We start from the raw sequence: 10448 nt of genomic DNA on the forward strand, positions 1-10448 counted from the left end.
ACTTCGCATTAGGGTAGGAGTCCTCGTGATGGGTTGACAGATATTGTGAAATTGTGCATCCAGAACTGTTGGAGGGTCTTCTTGGTACAAACTTTAAATACTCAGTCCAATGTTCATGAACCTCAACAAGATCTGAGATGATCTGTCCATCCACTGAGTGAAACTGCAGTCATCTGCAAGAGGGCTTAGAGTTTAGCTTTCTCAGGGCTTGGTAGGCAGAGCAAAGGTCATTTCCCAAGAAATGGTCTTCAACCTCCTCAGCACGATTCTGATGAACTGTTCCTTACCCCTCTCTGCAGTGTCCAAGCCCTATGCACCAAAGAGCGACGCAAGACCTGATTGCCATTCAGCTGAGCCATGCAACATGCTTCAGTGACCTCCAGTGTCTTCAGGGAGATGGAATTCTGCCTTGCCCTCGGGCGTATTGCCAATGGACTCCTGGGCTGCTTCGAGTGTTTCAGAGCAACTGGGTCTGTTAGGTTGTCAAGTTCAAGCCACCTCAACTCCATCGCTCCAGTTCCCTTGATAGCAGAGGTAACCGCTTAAACCTGCCGCAAGAACCGGATGTTCTAATAGCCTACCCAGATGGCTCACCTGAGGTTAAACCCTCTGGCGGTCACTCCAGGTCCATGCCACCTCTGCCTCTCCCTCTAATGCTGTCCCAAATAAAGGGGGTCAGCAGACTGTGGGGTTCCCTAGGGCTTTGTCCTACAAGCTTCATAGTGGGTCGGCACCTGCTGGGGTGCAGGCAGGATAAGTAACTCTCATTCCCATCTTGCGCCTTGACACTTGCCCTCCCACAGCCTGTCTCGCTTGCTGAGTGGGAGGGGCAGCACCCCTCCCCCAGTATATCCATTTATTTTTGGTGTTGCCAGTGAGTTATCTGGGGGGAGTTAGGCTGGCAAATGGCTCCGTACCTCAGGGGCCTCCTGTTGCTCCAATACCCCCCCCACAGTTTATCCTGGACTGCAAGGTGCCCAGTATCCATGGTGGTCACGGAGGCACGTAGAAGTCCCGATGATGGAGAGGCTGTGAAACTGGCAGAGGAGGTTTATGCATAGCAGCTCCCTTTTTCGCACTAGACTAGCCAGTGGTAGTAGCTGCAAGCAAGAAGGTATCTAGTCTACCACACCATCACTCTACATCACCTTGCGCTTGAAGTACCCACCCATAACGATAACAGCAAATTCGCTGCTGATAGTATAAGTATCAAAGTCAGAATTAAGTCAGTCAGTGCCAGATACGGTCACTGTTTAAATATTGCATCTTCTTTTTTTTCTATTTTATGTAAAAGTTCATTTCTCATATAGGCAATGTTTAACCGATGTCCCAGCTCCTAACTGTGTAAATAAAATATAAACGAAATGTTTATTTACCACCTTTGTAGTGTTTTCCTTCTGGTTGGGGTACTCCAGGTTAACTCTCGAAAAGGGTAATGACCACACCAAGTGCCCGGGTGATACTATTTATTCTTGAATTAGATATTGTCTGAGCCAGCTTTCAGGGTACAAATGTTTGAATTTTATTTACCCGAGATAACTAATATATTTGATGAAGTTAGATTTTCAAACGAAAGAAAGATAAATAGAAATAAATAAAACAACTTGATTAATCATATTATAAAACAGTAGACTACTATAACATAAAATATAAAAACAGCAAACAAAATACAGTGTACCAACTGCATGAATAAAATTCAGCTAAAGGCAACGGGAATGTCTATCAAAAGCATACATGTAAACTAAATGTTGCCTGTTAGCAATTGAAATGACATGAAAATAGAAAGAATCGTTAAAACTAAGTTATGCTTCTAACGGCCTATGTCAATCCAAACTAAGGTAGTAACACAAAATAGAGGCTAGAAAAGTAATACGCTTATGCAAGTTGTGAGATGAGTGTCACATAATGTAGCGCAAGCTTCAGTAAAACAAACTAACACTAATCATAAAATAAGTGAAATCCTAAAATAAATTTAGTATTAGAACACTAACGGCTATTATTTAAAAGTATACTGAGAACTAATATTCATATCATGACTGTACCAAATATGTCACTCCCCAAGTGTATGTACAGTATATGTGGTAGAGGCAGTGGTAGGTTATAATGTTGGATCTCTATGAAAGGGGCAAGGAAGTACGGCAGCAAGGACTTTGGAGACTATGTATGTGGGAAGTAAATTGGTAATCACACTAGTTTTGTCTATCCAGGAATCCCTTACAGAGCATGATACCTCCCTAGCTATGAGGGGAACCGAGTTGAAAATCCCTGCACAGTGAAGCACAAGCGAGAACTTCTGTGTTGGTCCCTCGCCCCAGTTACACAGAGAAAAATGATGCCAAAACAAAAACTGTAGTATAATTACCACAGTTTTTGTTTTGTTTTAATATAATTACTAGGAAGCTTAGTACTTACTCATTTAAATTGTGATTATTACACAATTTAAATGATTGTGGCACGTAATTACACTGTAGAGATGAGTAATATATATTAAAACTAACAATTGTGTCCACTAAAAATTCAAAGATTATTCTGACAGGCGTTCATTGTAAGACTGTAAGCCCATTCGATACGTTGAAGATAAGAATTCACTTCCAACTTAAGTTTTTGTCAGTAGATACTCTCGTACATCACTGATTACACTAATTGCGGTGTATGTTACTTGTGTCGGATTTTCTATTTCTGTTGAAACATAGGTGCCGGTATAGCTGTGGAATGGCTTTTCTATGTTTAGTGACTTCTTCTCAAAAATTTCAATCAATATTCAGCGATATAGAATCCACAACTATTTCAGTGCGTAGTTCATTCAGTAAGTTACTGTAAGCACTATGGTCTTTTCTGGAATGATGGTTCTCTGAGGGGGACACCGTGCACAGTGTGACCAATCCCCACCTATATTTGACACTCGGTGTGGCTGTCAGGGGATCCATGGCATATTTTGATTAGTGTGACCATTGCTTAACTCAACCACCATGTATTATGTTCTGTCCCTTGTATTTGTGTGTGTGTGTGTGCAATTTTGTTACATACAGATGACTCCACATATGCTCAGCTGGCAAGGAGTCTATCAGTAGACTCTAATGACATCCTGATTTCCCCATTCCTTGAATTGGTGGGAAATGTGTTTTTCTTTTTTAATACAATTGATATCGATACTATTATTATTGTTACTGATGTTATGGTTATTAAATTGTTATCAAAATCTTGTAACATTAAGACAATGAAATAATGCAAAAGAAGGAAAAGGGTAAAAAGGTGAGATAGGACTATAACTGGCTCCTTGGTCACTAAGCAGTTGTAGAGCCATCTATATGTAAATGCAATAAATAAATCTGTATTACAGTGGACATGGCATGTATTCTAGCCATACTGCTAATTGGGTTAAGGGGAGAGGATGTGAAAAATAGACGGGAGAGCCAGGGAGAGGATGGGAGGGTGGGGAGACATTGCAAGAGACAGGGTTGAGGATATTCTCTCCTAAGCATATTCCTGTTCCATCAAACCATTCCTTGCATTTTTCTCATTGGCAACTTTGGACCTCAGAAACAATGGGCTAGTTATTTGTGACTCACAGTCTGCCTTTCATTCCCTCTCCTCCTCCAAGCCTGAAGCTCGTAGCCTAGTCAGTCACTTACTGTGCCATCTAGTCACAGCCATTGGACATGCACTTGTAATACATTTCCTATGGATTCTGTTGCATGTCGGTGTAACAGCGAATGTTGTGATGGACTGTCTTGCCAAAACCTACCTATAGCTTGGCCTACCTGCGGCTGCATCGCCGGCCACTCGCCAACCACTGGTGCAGGAACGACGAATGCCAGTGAGTGAAGCATCAAGGAGTACAACCACTTCGCCTCTCGTTCCTACAAGTACCGACGCCACGGTCTGCTGGTAAAAAGATATAATGTGGTGGTTGCCCGGCTCTGGTTAGGCTACAGACCATTGTGGCAAATCAGACGACGTGCCCAGTACTCCTCATGAAATTTTTTTGACACAGACAATGCCACCACCCCACAATTATTGCTTGTGTCCCAAAGTGGCTGATCTCATATTAACAAGACGAGGTTTAGACATTTTCAAGTTCTATTTTCAGATGACTATTTAGATGTAATAATTTTTTCAATACCATTTTACACTCCCTGGGGTTTTTTGTATTTTTTTTAGTATTTTTTAACATTCTCCTGTGATGATGTATGTGTATCCGGTATCAGGGAAACTCTGGCCCCATATGATTTGTGCGTATGTGAGAAAAAAAATTGAGAGACAAAACAACTTTCGGGAAGGAAGGAAATCAGTTTTTGGGCATCTACACTACAAGAAACCAAAATGATACCCGAAGGATTCCCCCGCATCTGATACAGAAAGAATCTTCAACATACCCCGTTAGAAAGGGATTACCAAACCAATTTTGGACACCCGTGCCAAAGGCTGATCCCAATTTTAAATTTGCACCAGCCCCGCTGTTCAGGGCAACATTTCACTAGCAATAGTTTAAAAAAATGAGGGGGGGGGGGGGCCCAAAAGCGAATTCAAAAATATCATGCAAATGCCCTGAAGATACACAAGGAACTTGATTACAAATCTACTTGCCTTCCAAAGGAAACTATATGGTAAGAATAACAATATCAGAATCCACCTCCCCCCATACTCCTTTACCTCTTACTCTCAGGAAACTTTCTTCACAGGTCAGGAGTTTAAGTTACCTCTCAAGCTCAGTCTTCTTCAGATCTCCACCAAACTATCTTTCAGCTAAGGTCATCCCACAGACATCATGCCACATGATATAGCTCTCATACTATGTGCATGCTTGATCCTAAACCCTCCTCCAAATGCTGCCACCTCCATAATACCTGCAATCACTCTAAACTTTCTGTATAGCCTACTAGGCACCAAAAGACTAATGATGATACCTCTCGTAGAAGGAAAATGGAACAAATAATAGTTTTATTATTATTCAGCAATAGAAGTTAGAACATAAAGTCACTTGGTCAAAAACAGAGCACTACAAATCCAAGAAGTATTCGAACTAATGACTATATAAAAACCAACAGACTGGAATAGGTTAACAAGCACAAGTGCCTATACGTCCTCTACAGTTATTATAATGACTATTCTTCCCTGCTTACTTACCTCTTTTCGAGAACAAAATACCCATTAACATTTTAAGAAGGGTTACAAAACTACATTCCTCATTCCTTGCTCTTCTTACCCTCATGACACCCACTTTCATTGGTTATACTGCAATATCTCTAAGACTATCTCCAGAGCAAATTACCTTTCTTGAAGCTATACAAAACCAGGAAAAAGTTGGTGTGAACAACACTTGCAGCTCCAAGCTGTACAAGAATAACCAAGTTCTAGTTCCAAACCAGGGTAGCATCTCCCAAGATAAGTACTCAAAAGACCATTGTAAAGTCTCAGTCTATTCATAACGTATCTTTGAAGATACCCTCAAAATACTTTTGAAAAATTTAAATTTCTTCCCACTATCAGTAATAAAGGAATTGATTTTCCCCATCATACTTCTGCTATTAATACATTATTAATACACTCCCTTGCACCCAAGGCCCTGTGTTCATCAGCTGACCTGAGTCACGCCAAAATCCTCACCATTGCTGCTATCTATATCGATTGTGGTGAGGCAGGATCTGCATTCGTCAGTTGAAGCTTCACTTATGTGCTGCACATCAGCAATAAGCATCAGTATTGCAAACTAAATTTCTGCTATAAGCAGCTTTGTATTGTTATCTGCCTGTTTTCAGACACTGTTTCGACCTTTACAGCCTTTACAGAAACAAACAACCATCGTAAAAAATGTGTTACATAATTTCTCTTCAAACTTGAACAAGTAACAGAAACAGGCAAGTCCATAACTTTCATATGGATACAAATTCATGTAGATGTGCCACAAAATGAACAGGCTGATATGATAGCAAAGGTCAGTGTTAGACTATTTACTATAACTAAAATCAAAACCAACATCAGCTTATAGCTTAACATAATACATATCAGATTTCAGTTTTTCATCAAGTCTGGGTACATGCAAGTACATCGACCACAACTTGTATAAATCTTTGATAGATATCACAGCACCTAAATCCATTTCTAGGATTAAAGCCATCAACAACATGAGATTGATAATGGGCTACAGGTGCAGTGAGAAATAGAAGAGTAGTTGAGGAATGCATAGTGTGAAACAGTTGTGAGACTACCCAAATTCACTATACATTACAATTCCAGAGCATGGCCTTTATCATACCCTGAAATCTTTCCAACTTTCTTCGTCATTATTAGTCAAATAGGGCTAATACAGCTGCCAAATGCAACACATAATTATAGAAAATGAACAGTTCTTGCAAATTTTCCAAGATGATGAAATCCCTTTAACTCATGTTTATCTACAGTGAGTCACAATAGCGATGGAAGTGAGCTGTGGAAGAGAGCACAATTTATTTACACAATGCACTTCTAAAAGTAAAAAAATTTTCTACAGTATGTACATGTTTGGTATTTTGCTAGCTTTTACAGCAAAGTCTCTGGTCCATCTACCGCCTGCTGCCCCTGCAACTGTTACCAAGAGAATGAGACTGTGCACCCTCTCTATAATGTTGCCATAGGTAGTGAACCGGGGCTAATGTTTTTTTGGCAACTGGGGTACACAGTTACTACAGCCCTCCCCAACACCAAGGTTGCAAATATCCACAGATGCCAAGATGTGACATTTGCTGGCTCATATATATACAAACAGCTGCAAAAGAAAAGAAAAAATAAATATTGCAGACACGGAATGGCCTGGGTATTCACGATGTGCAACAGCACAATTCAAATAATACAGTAAGAAGTGTTACTATACTACTTAGAGTGAAAAACAGTACTGAACTCTTTAGGAAACAATAGTTTAAGAATAAAACTGGATTTAGAAGTAGAATCACAAACCTGAGGAAAGACTAAAACAAGATAAAACTTGACAAGAAAAAGAATATTAAAATGTATGATTAATTCAACTTGAACAAAGAAAAATAAGAGCCCATAAAATAGGACACAGCTTGACTGGAAAAGAATAACTGAGATTTATGACCTCAAATTAATTAAAACAACAACAAAAAAATCTCATTTATACTAGTGGAGGGATTTATTTCCACTATAAAAAGTCATTAAAACTATCTGCCATTCAGCGCACTATCAACAGTAATCCAAATCAAATCACAAACTTCCAATTCGCAAAATAAATAATACATTGGGAAGACATAAGGCATAGCATATCCTGAAGGGCAACACCAGGAGGGAAAGGAACTGAGTAGGAAATAAACATTTATCGAGTTGCTGGATGCATTTTTCCTACCTAGGTTACTTTCGTGCACATCCTTTCGTGCTCATAATGTGTATCTGTAACACAAGACAAGACAATATGATATCAAAAACCCAAGATATAGTATAAGATACATTCTAAAACACTATGTACCGATCGAAAAAATAACTAATACAGTGAAACATCTAGCCGTCAACCGCGACCATTCCCATTTCCGGCGTGTTTCGCGTCCGATCACGAGACGTGTCTTCGGTATTGCTTGACGTCGTGTGACTGGAAAAGACGGCACAGTTCACCAACTTATGACTGAAAGCTTTGACCTGTACACTACAGTTATTGGTCTACCTGCAGATATGTTTCCCTCCATCAGCAACGAATTCTGACAAGAACAAAGAGTGGTAGCCTGCTGCCCATATGACCGTCACTGAGAGATAGACCCTGTGGCGAGCACTGTTGATATATGGATTTACGTTTGACTGTCAACAAGGGCTAATTTTTCCCGAAGCATTGTGGTATTTTGGGCACTGCATTTAGCAAGCCAGATCATACACTGACTTCTGCTGACCTCCTTAACGACTACTCAAGCCAGTTTGACATCCTTCTTTGGCAAAGCATTTCCTCGTCCTTGCAATCTTCCTCAATAATAAAGACATTATAATTCATTAGAGACATACACTCATACATTCAGTCTCCTTGGTTAAGGCTTACTCATGTTTCTGGTTTTGGAAAGTCTTACAATCAGTTTTGTTGATACTTCCACTTTATTTCCAATAAATTCTGTAAAATATTATCATAAAACATTACTTCATGAGGAGCATGCTCTACTGGAGTAAGGAGTGGATTATTCCCACTACTAAATCCAACAATGATAAAAAGACTTCATGCTGACTTTATGCTTCTGTTAAATATATGAGAAAATAGTTTTGTCCCAGTTAAAACACACTAAGGTGTATATAGCATTCAGTATTTTTTTAGCAAAGTAATCACTTACACCATGCCAAATGTATAACTATAATTTGCAAGGTAACATACAAGTCCAAATTAAACAAAGCCATAAACAATACTACATGAGATCGGTCTATTCTACCTTAGAAAAAGTCAGTACCGAGTACTGTTTTGAGCAATGTGTGTGTAAGCAACATTAATAGAATCTTACAGCCTATGAAAAGAAGAGGACAGTGTTTATGGTGGGTATCTTGCAGCATCAGTGACCAGGCTAACAATGTAAATGAAATGGCAGGAATCCTTCTAGGAATCAAGATCTCGGTTTGTTTTTCACACACGCAGGCCGCACACATATATGGTCGGAACAAGAGCGGCAATGTTGAGAAAAAACTCAGTTAAAGTTGTTCATTAACTGAAATTATAGCAAATGATAAATCATAATAATTTTTTTCTATGTTAATCAAACTGTGCTGTTACGTAACCCTATTTTACTTAACGAAACAAAATTATCATATAATCTTTTGTGTAGTGCTTTCAAAACAAACATCGCGAAACATTATTAAGACATTCCTGTTGGTCTTTGAACCACTCCTTCTAATTTGTACTCTATTTCTTTTTTTTCTCAATTTTATGGTTTCGAAAATGAATTGGCATTGAGAATATGTATATAAAATTATATATATATAGATATATATTTTATATATATATAAAATATATATATATAAAATATATATATGTTTTGTGTGTGTGTGTGTGTGTGTGTGTGTGTGTGTGTGTGTGTGTGTGTGTGTGTGTGTGTGTGTGTGTATGTGTGTGTGTGTGTGTGTGTGTGTGTGTGTGTGTAAATGTATATATACATGTATATATATAACTATATATACATTTACACACACACACACACACACACACACACACACACATACACACACACACACACACAACACACACACACACACACACACCCCACACACACACAAAACACACAACCACACACACACATATATATATATATATTATATATATATATATATATATATATATATAATATATATATATATATATATATATACATATTCTCAATGCCAATTCATTTTTCGAAACCATAAAATTGTAGAAAAAAAAAGAAATAGAGTACAAATTAGAAGGAGTGGTTCAAAGACCAACAGGAATGTCTTAATAATGTTTCGCGATGTTTGTTTTGAAAGCACTACAACAAAAGATTTATATGATAATTTTGTTTCGTTAAGTAAAATAGGGTACGTAACAGCACAGTTTGATTAACATAGAAAAAAATTATTATGATTTATCATTTGCTATATTTCAGTTAATGGAACAACTTTTAACTGAGTTTTTCTCAACATTGCCGCTTCTTGTTCTCGACCATATATGTGTGCGTGCCTGCGTGTGTGAAAAACAATCCGAGATCTTGATTCCTAGAAGGATTCCTGCCATTTCATTTACATTGTTAGCCTGGTCACTGATGCTGCAAGATACCCACCATAAACACTGTCCTCTTCTTTTCATAGGCTGTAAGATTCTATTAATGTTGCTTACACACACATTGCTCAAAACAGTACTCGGTACTGACTTTTTCTAAGGTAGAATAGACCGATCTCATGTAGTATTGTTTATGGCTTTGTTTAATTTGGACTTGTATGTTACCTTGCAAATTATAGTTATACATTTGGCATGGTGTAAGTGATTACTTTGCTAAAAAAATACTGAATGCTATATACACCTTAGTGTGTTTTAACTGGGACAAAACTATTTTCTCATATATTTAACAGAAGCATAAAGTCAGCATGAAGTCTTTTTATCATTGTTGGATTTAGTAGTGGGAATAATCCACTCCTTACTCCAGTAGAGCATGCTCCTCATGAAGTAATGTTTTATGATAATATTTTACAGAATTTATTGGAAATAAAGTGGAAGTATCAACAAAACTGATTGTAAGACTTTCCAAAACCAGAAACATGAGTAAGCCTTAACCAAGGAGACTGAATGTATGAGTGTATGTCTCTAATGAATTATAATGTCTTTATTATTGAGGAAGATTGCAAGGACGAGGAAATGCTTTGCCAAAGAAGGATGTCAAACTGGCTTGAGTAGTCGTTAAGGAGGTCAGCAGAAGTCAGTGTATGATCTGGCTTGCTAAATGCAGTGCCCAAAATACCACAATGCTTCGGGAAAAATTAGC

This window comes from Penaeus monodon, chromosome 37 (genome assembly GCF_015228065.2).
Source record: "Penaeus monodon isolate SGIC_2016 chromosome 37, NSTDA_Pmon_1, whole genome shotgun sequence".
Lineage (NCBI taxonomy): Eukaryota > Metazoa > Arthropoda > Malacostraca > Decapoda > Penaeidae > Penaeus > Penaeus monodon.